The sequence below is a fragment of the Sparus aurata genome, unplaced genomic scaffold (genome assembly GCF_900880675.1).
Source record: "Sparus aurata unplaced genomic scaffold, fSpaAur1.1, whole genome shotgun sequence".
NCBI lineage: Eukaryota > Metazoa > Chordata > Actinopteri > Spariformes > Sparidae > Sparus > Sparus aurata.
Window position 1 is genome coordinate 92,138 of NW_022045134.1, and position 7,198 is coordinate 99,335.

The following is a 7,198-nucleotide window of genomic DNA, read 5'->3' on the forward strand; positions in this document are numbered from 1 at the left end:
ATCATCAGAGAACGTTACAGACATTGTTTTTGGTTGCTCTCCGTTTCCAGAGAATTCACAGAGAAGCTGGAGAAGTTTTCATCCCGGATTTTTGTTAGGAGGGAATTAAACGCCTGTCCCAAATAAACACCTGGTCTGTTAAGTGGTTGAAACAAATAAACGCCCGGATATTATTTGGTATTTTACGGTAGATCCTGCCTCATCAGCACGAGCTGAACAATAAATCTAACTTAGCAAGAGAGGCGGGATTTAAGGCAGAACAGCCAATCATCAGCCGTTCAGTCCCAAAGCCGGTGTCATGTTTGAAGCAGCAACAGGAGAGGGAGGAGAGAGAGAGGAGGCAGCTGCAGCGAGAGCAGACACAGAGCGGCCGGAGAAAGTGACTCCGGCCGCAGTAGGGCGTTTGTGCAAAACTGCAGAAAAAGTGTGGTGGTGAACCCTCTCACCGGGAAAAGTGTGGGTGTTGAACCCTCTCACCGGGAAAAGTGTGGGTGTTAGGGTTGAAATGAAATCAGCGGTGACGGGCTAGTTGTTTTGGTAGCGGCTAAATTAGGATGTCGCGATACTTTGTACAGGGGATCACGTCTGCGCCGAATAGATGCGCAGAGGGTTGAAACAGCGCTTGTCCGGTCTGCTAACAACAAGGTTTCTTTGCCAGTTACTGTGATTAAACACGAGTTGTTTAATGTTCACAATGTATCGTTTTTCATGGGAAAAATGAGGTGCGTCCCCGGGACGCATGGATCGTGAGTTTAGTGCGTCCTTTCAGATTTGAATGCGTCAGGGACGCAGGACGCGTACCTAGCAACATCACTGCAGCAGATGTTGCAGATGCAGATGTTTATTAACAATCATTAAAACTGTAACCAAATGAACCTGCACCGTCCAACTAACTCTCTATCAAAAGTTGGGAACTGGAACCCCCTCAGAGATCAATGTTGTCCTCAGACCACTGGTTGAGAATCACTGCTTTACAAAAAAACTACATCTGACGCAGCCATTGTCGCGGTTTTGTGTTGACAAACGCAGTCGAGAGCATGGCTACTTTGGTGGTGTCCTTATGGGGAGGAATGACGTATTTCCGCTTTTACGTAGATCCCAGTGGAGAGCGTGCACTGTGATAGGTTTCCTTCTTTGACAAACACAGTTTGTGTCAAATAATATTTTAGAAAAAAAAAAAAAAGAGCAGACCTGAAAGTAACGAGTACTTTTCAGCCTTCCTAGAAATTAACTCGAGTAAAAGTAAAACTATTTGTCTTGGAAATGTATTCAAGTAAGAGTAATAAGTACCAAAGAAATCTAATACTCAAGTAAAGTACAAATCCTCTGGATATGTACTTAAGTACAGTACTCAAGTAAATTTACTCCGTTACTGTCCACCACTGCCTCTTTCACACACACCAACATCCTGTGGCTCACTCTCAGTGTGTGAGGAGAGTGGCAGAGGTGAAGAGGTTCAGGGAGAACAGGGAGAAGCAGCCTGATGGACAGATTGTGTTTCTGTGTATGAGAGTCATGTCATGTGCATGTTTGCATGCTGAAAGAGGATGTGCTGCTCTGACCCCCCTCCTCCTTTCAGGGTGGAGCCTGCTGGAGTCCGATGGTTGACACCAGGTCTGAGGAAGTGTGAGTGTCTTTTTACTGTCATTCATCAAAACACTGTGACATCACTCATTCACATCTGTGATGTCATCATCACACTGATGACACATTAATAACTGCAGCTGTGTTGTGTCTTTTTCTCTCCATCAGATTCCTGTGAGCTCACAGTCGACACAAACACAGTCAGCAGAAACATCAAACTGACTGACAACAACAGGAAGATGACACGTGTGTTAGAGGATCAGTCATATCCTGATCATCCAGAGAGGTTTGAGTGTCCTCAGCTGCTGTGTAGAACTGGTCTGACTGGTCGCTGTTACTGGGAGGTCGAGTGGAGAGGAAAAGTTTCTATATCAGTGAGTTACAGAAGAATCAGCAGGAAAGGAGGCAGTGAAGACTGTTTGTTTGGACTGAATGATCAGTCCTGGCGTCTGTGGTGTGATAATGGTTGTTACTCTGTCTGTCACAATAACAGACAAACAGACATCTCCTCCTCCTCCTCCTCCTCCTTATATTCCACACTCAAATCACTCTTGAACCCCTTCTCTGGTAGAGTAGCAGTGTATGTGGACTGTCCTGCTGGCACTCTGTCCTTCTACAGAGTCTCCTCTGACTCACTGATCCACCTCCACACATTCAACACCACATTCACTGAACCTCTTTATCCTGGATTTGGACTCTACTGGCCCATTCTTGGTCCTGTTTCCTCCTCAGTGAGTCTGTGTGGTGTTTAGTGTGCAGAGTCTCCTCCTGTCACAGAAACATTGTCAGTGCTGAACAGTTGAGTCTGTACAGGATCACAGTCACATCAATCTTTCAGCTTCTTGGAATAAATTCATCAGTCAACTTTGTACAAAATGATTCAAACTGATTGAAAAGATTCTTCATTTCCATTTGAAACTTCTTCTTCCATTAAATTGTGGATTAAATTGCGTTGACTTGTACTTTCTGTCATGTGTTGTTTTGAATTCTGGCTCTTGTTCCAATAAAATCCACAACTATTAGTGAAATGTAAGAAAGAGAAAACATTGAGTCGTCTGCAGCTTTAATTGTAAAGAATCATTGTGAACAAAGTTGTAAATGGACAGTAAAATCTGATCAAATGTACTCGACACTCCACCTGAAACACTCTGACTTGTTTCATGTGTTTCTAATGATGAAACTAAAAGTTTGATGGTGTTGGTTAACACATGTAATTCTGTCCGTAGTGACAGAGTCAGAAACTGCACAACATCTCTTCATTTCTGTCTGATTATTCTATGAGAAGAAAACACATTTGAATGACAATCATTGTGTTTCTCTCAGTGTTTTGTGGCTGTTGAAGTCCGGCTGTATTTTCAGGACGTTTGTTGGATTTGAATCTCGTCTGTAAAAATAAAGAGCTGTGAGAAAATTCTGAGGTCATGAGTTTGAGTCTTGATTGAGTTTCTTCTCTCCAGAAAAGATCTTCCAGTTCTCAGGGGATTGGTAGTGCGGTGGGTCTTCCTGGCTTGTAGTAACACAGGTTAGAGGTTCGACCTCTTCCTCCTCCAAAAGGACCTGGGATGGAAGCAGGGGATTATGGGACAGTGAACCATCAGCAACTAAACTTTTATTGAAGTGTGAGGATGTGACAAAGCCTTAAATCAACTGTTTGTAAAAGGTTTCCACCTTAAAAGCAGGTGTGCATCATCAAAGATGTAATAGTTTTCTTTTCAGGTGTTTAGAAACAGACTATTAGATCTTTGATGATGCTCACCTGTTTCGAAAAGGTGAAAACTTTTAAGAAACAGGTGTTTATTTGAAAGAAAGAAACTTACAAAGAAAGAAAAATAATCAGTCTTTATTTGCTCATTCTATAAACAAAGTAATCTCATGACTCTTTCAAAATTGCATCTGTGAGTTCAGCACGTTTAACACGTCTCTGTGAATGAATGAATGTATTTTCAATAGTTCTTTATTGCCAGTTTACAGAAGTTCACTCACTGTGTAATTCAGGTGGTAATCTTGCCCCAGCATGCGGGGAGTTTATTTTAGAGGATAACCTTCCTACTCAGTTATTCAGACATATTCATAATAGTCATTAAATAGAGACCCAGTGGACCAACATCCCAACACATGTGATCCAGAACCCAACAGCAGCTCCCAGAATGTGTCCAAACCTAAAGTAGCATCACGTCAACCAACACCAACAAGTCATGACATCACTCACCTGAGCAGGTACGCACGCCAGACTGAGGGATCAGTAATCAATAATTATTCATGAACCAGATTGGTTCAGCAGATTGAGGAGCACCTGGTGACAGAGGAGAGTAAAAACAACAGGCTGGAGTCGAAGAGAGCCAGACTTTTTATGAAGCTGCTGTCCAACCAGCGCTGGAACTTTTGAAGTCATGGGTTCAAGTCTTCACTGAGTTTTGAGTGCTGACGTTCAAAAGAGTCAAATCTGACAGAAACAAAGTATATCTGTCAGATCCAGTAGCTCAGCCTGCTAGAGGCCTACTCTGTAGTCCTGAGGTTGTGGGTTTAAGTCTTATACTAGTCTGGAGGTTGTGGGTTCAAACACTGGGTACTTCAGCTGATTTTTAAACCTGTTGTCCAAAACAAAGAGTGAAACCCTCTTAGAAACAAGATTAAATCTACAACACATTAGCTCAGGAAGATAAAGTGATGTTGTGAAGCCGGAAGTTTGTGGATTTGATTCCTGATTGATTTTCAAGCGTTGAGGTTTAAAACAGTGAAATGTGAAAGAAACAGGGAGCATTAGTTGGATCTGTTAGCTCAGGCTGATATAGGCCTTGTCAGCAGTCCTTAGGTTGTGGGTTCAAGTCTTGTTTGGGTTTGATTCTTATAAAACTCAGTGAAGTTTGAAGTACTTAATGAAAAGCACCCAGAGAAAAGCTTCCTGTGCCTGGGGGCTAGGCAGTGTGGTGGGTTGTTGTCTTGGCTTGCAAAGGAGCTTCCACAGGTTTGACTCTGGTCTGTCCAGACCTGGAGCCTTGGGAGGGAGCTGTGTCCCCTCCTGAGGTTTCTCAGAGATGGAAGCAGGAGGTTATAGAGTGATGAACCATCAGCAGCTGAACTTATATTACAGTGTGATGATGTGACAAAGTTTTAATAATGATAGTAACTCATTGCATTACACATATTTTAATTAGTTGATCACTAATAATAGTGCAGCTTTTAGCACTGATCTAGTGGTGTGGACATTGTTTGAGCTCCCTGCCAGCAATTTATCTTACTGAGCAACTCCCTCTGTACCCTGTCAGGACTTGAGGCCACATCCCTGATGCTGCCCTGCCAGCAACTCATGCTGGGACCCTGCCAGCTGCTTATCTCACTGAGCTACTGAGGCTGGACAATGATGTTGAATTTCTTATATTTCACACTATGAAGAGGAGCAGACGTGGAAAATTGAACTTCAATGTTGTTTTAAAACATTTCTTATTTGGTCGTTATCGATTGAACTGACAGAGAGGAGGAGCGACAGTAAGGGGCCCTCTGCCAGAAGTTGAACCCAGGGCCGCTGCAGCCTCCGTACATAGGACGCCCGCTCTACCAACTGAGCTAAACAGCACACCAGTTTGTGGAACGTTCTCCTTGAGAACCACCGAACTTTTGTAGGTCAGAGTGTTTAGAGTTCAGTTTAACTCTGTTTTAATGACCCTCTGTGTGATTGGTGTGTGTGTGTGTGTTACGGCCTCCATTATGATAATCTAAGAACTAGGCTCAAAGGGCCACACTCAGTGTAAACAGTTAAGCAAGCTTTATTGTGCAGTTCTCAAGAAAAAAACCTAAGAGCAAAGAAAAGCAGGCTGAAAAGACCTAAAAACCTAAAACAAAAGAGACGAAATAACTGAACTACCAGCAATCTCCAGCCCAAAAAGGAATACAACAAATAAGCCCACAAAACCCCAGCACCTTAAGTGCTTGGAGGTTTTCACCAAACCTGCTCGGAGCAACGGCGCAAAAAGGGTGAGGGAAGAAACCCCTCTCACAGGTGTGCTGCTGCTGTGTGTGATCTCCCTTGCTCCTGCACTCTCTCCCATTTTATCACCTCCCCCACTCTAGAGCATCAATTACCCTCAGGTGTGCTCAGGTGAAGAGGGAGGAGGGTGCTATGACCAGGCACACAGAAAGAGGGAGACACAGCAGAACCCCCAGCAGAGCACACGTAACAGTGATTGGCTGCAGGTGTGTGTGAGGGACTTCAGGTTGTCCAGGGAGCTGATTGGAGGCCAAGAGTTTAAAGGGCCAGCTCCCCCCCAGTTCCTGAAGTTGTCCCTGACCAGAAAGCCGACAAGTATTTTCAACAATTTGCCACTTATTATGCCTCGAGTTGTGGTAAGTTGTAAACAACTGTGTGTTGCTGTTTGTGTGTGTTACCACAGTTGGTGTGTTTGGTTTTGTGTTCTCTCCTCATGGTGGTTCCTGTGCAGAAGTGTTGCTTTTATGAAGACTGTGGTTCAGCATTTTGGCCAAATACCAGATTGCATCTCTTGAACTTTTCTTTAGGGGAGAAATGTTTGTAGTTTTAACGGGGGGTTTGTTACAACCCTCATACATGTTTCTGTGTCAATAACCCTCTGTGTGATAGGCTGCTGGTGTGTTTGCCTGATTCCAGGTTGTCCAGGGAGCTGATCCTGATGCAGACTGCCATCATGTTTGTGTAAAACATGTTTTTGAATAAAACCATTTAAAGATGCTTCACTGCTGGTGGTGCTTTGAGGATGGGAAATAAGGTTTTTATAAAGAATTATGAAGCATTACGACATCCAAATGTATAAAAAATGTTTGTAGCATGTGGTCCACGGTTACCTTCAGGCAAAATGGCCGTCTCTCAAACAGGAAGTGGGAGACTTGAGTTTGATTTATACTCAGGGGAACCCAGATTGTACCAAGTGGGGTCAGTACAGAGGGGGGTATGTGGGACCCTAGAACAGCATTTTTCAGGTGGCAGAAGACTCTGCTCCAAGTCCAATATCTTCTGCAGAAGTCAAAGCCGTGGCTTTGCTAGCAGTTCTCTGCTGAACACCACCTGGTGGGACTCGCTCCGTAAACTTAACAGTGTACAATGAACCTTACTATTCTCATCTTTAGCTGACAGGAACTGTGTGGTGTTACACCCGAGTGTCCTTGTGCTGAAAACGTAACATCACTCCCGGAGACGCAAGGAGAAAGCAAAAATGTGTTTTAAGTAAAATGACAAAAATAATAGTAACGCACAGTGACTTGAATAAGTAACTTTAATGTGATTACTGGTTTGGAAATCTCAACGCGTTAGATTACTCGTTGTTGAAAAAAGTGATCAGATTAGAGCAGTGGTTCTCAAATGGTGGGGTGCGGCCCCCCCTGGGGGGGCGTGAGAGGCAGGACAGGACGTCTATGTACATTTCCAGCAGGTCTGCTGCGCTGCGTGTCTGCTCCGTCCAGCTCCGGACTGTCGGAGATGCACGCAGCAGACACGCAGGACTTCTATATATCTGGCGGATGCCGGAGCACGACACAGCAAGTCAGCTAAATTTTGCACCGAGCAGACAGGAAGTAATACACTGAAATAACATAACATTCGGTTTCTTGTCAAAATAAAACTGATACCAGGACACAAATCCCAAAG

General features: G+C 43.9%; 1 long non-coding RNA gene across 1 annotated transcript; it reads left to right on the forward strand.

The window, feature by feature from the left end:
- The first annotated feature begins 5,790 nt into the window (after nucleotides 1–5,790).
- Nucleotides 5,791–6,286, forward strand: LOC115577932 (uncharacterized). The gene is made up of 2 exons (XR_003983310.1): nucleotides 5,791–5,925; nucleotides 6,206–6,286. It is a non-coding gene; the product is annotated as an uncharacterized LOC115577932 (long non-coding RNA).
- The last annotated feature ends 912 nt before the right edge of the window (nucleotides 6,287–7,198 follow it).